The sequence below is a fragment of the Arachis hypogaea genome, chromosome 12, assembly GCF_003086295.3.
Source record: "Arachis hypogaea cultivar Tifrunner chromosome 12, arahy.Tifrunner.gnm2.J5K5, whole genome shotgun sequence".
Classification (NCBI taxonomy): Eukaryota; Viridiplantae; Streptophyta; class Magnoliopsida; order Fabales; family Fabaceae; genus Arachis; species Arachis hypogaea.
The window spans coordinates 32,270,402-32,272,415 of NC_092047.1; positions in this window are offsets into that span (position 1 = coordinate 32,270,402).

The following is a 2,014-nucleotide window of genomic DNA, read 5'->3' on the forward strand; positions in this document are numbered from 1 at the left end:
CCGAGTATTTAACCTCGGGTCGTCTTCTCAAGGAATTGCAGGGAGGTATGTTCTTATTATTGGTTATGGAGATTGTAAATTTGGGGGTTTGAGAAGTAAGGTGGGAATATGTTATATGATAAGTAAAATAAAATAATAATAATAAAATCTCTTGGCAAGGTATGGAGAACTGGAGGTCCTATCCTAGTTATCCTTATCAATTGTGATGAGAATTGGATTCTTCCCCCACCTTATTAACCTCTAACTATAAAGGTAAGTTAAGTGGACAAATTAATTCCAATTTTCAATCAACAATGAGTTTAATAACTCAAGAGTTACCAAGGTCTCAACCAAAGCCAAAAGAGAAAAATCCAAATTATTTATATAATAAAAAGGAGCAATCATAAGTCTGAAATACCTCAAAAATATATTAAATAGAAAATCAATCTAAACATAGAGAGTCATATACAAAATTGAGAAAAGAAATAAAAGAACATTGAACCTGGGATTGAGAGTCACTCTAAAACTAAGAGAAATCCTAAATCCTAATCCTAAGAGAGAGGAGAGAACCTCTCTCTCTAAAAACTACATCTACTCCTAAAATTGTGAATGTGAGAGCCTCCTTATGAATGGATGTAATCCCCCACTTTATAGCCTCTAATCTGTGTTTTCTGGGCCGCGAACTGGGTCAGAAACAGTCTAGAATTCGCTGGTTTCGAATTTTAATGCGCTGATTTCCGTCACTGCGATGCGGCCGCATGGATCACGCGGTCGCATTGTCTAGCGTCAGGGAAACTATATCATATTACATATCAAATCGAAGCCCCAGACGTTAGCTTTCCAACGCAACTGGAACCGCGTCGTTTGGACCTCTGTAGCTAAAGTTATAGCCGTTTGAGTGCAGAGAGGTCAGGCTGGACAGCTTAACAATTTCTCCAACTTCTTGCATTCCTTCCACTTTTGCATGCTTTCTTCCCATCCTCCAAGCCATTCCTGCCTTATAATATCTGAAAACACTTAACACACATATCAAGGCATCTAATGGTAATAAGAGAGGATTAATAATAAGCAAATATTAGATCAAAGAAGCATGTTTTCAATCTAAACACATAATTAGGAATGAAATATAAAACCATGCAAATAGTATGAATAAGTGGGTAAAGAGTTAATAAAAACCACTCAATTGAGTACAAGATAAACCATAAAATAGTGGTTTATCAGCCTTCAACGCCGAACTTACAAGTTCTGGTAGTCCAAGCTTTTGTCCGATAATGTATCATGTTTGTGGAGATAACGAACAAAGTGGGGTGGGTACCTGCAAAGGCACTCCGATGCTTAAGTTAGTATTCAGAATTCAATGTTTCCTTTTGAAGATAAAATATCATACCTTTATAGGTGAAGTAAGATAGGTCGGTTATGCTTTTGTTGGCTCTCTATATTGAAGAGCAGTTATTAGAATTTAGTAGGTGACAACAGTCGGACATTTTTATTTCAGAATGTAATCCGTTGAGTCGAAATGTAATGCTTAATGTCGAGTTATGGTGTATAATGCCGAGTTATAGCGCATAATGTCAAGTTATGACATCAAATTTGTAACAGCCGTATCAAACACAAATACAGTTTTATATCTTCTATTTTTTTTCTGCCTCTAAACTTTTCAGTCTATTCTTTGTATATTATTCTTCAATATTTTGTTCTTTAAGAAAATCCACAGATAGTGAGTTGTTAGGAGTTTGATTTGTGAGTTTATTAACGTTGGATTCCTAAGTTTATTGAGTTAGGTTTCTATGGGATTTTAATTTTTAATTTTAAAATTTTAAAATTTGATTTTAATTTTACTTTGAGAATTGTTATATTAAAAAATGAATTTACTTTTTTGGTAAATATTATTATAATGAATTCTACATATTTATGTATGAATATTGAAATAGTATTCATATGCACGCAATAAGTATTACTAGTGAGAACCGATAGATGATTAGCCCTACGAAACCTGTAGCTAGACCATTTTCACTGAGAGGACGGATGGTAGCCA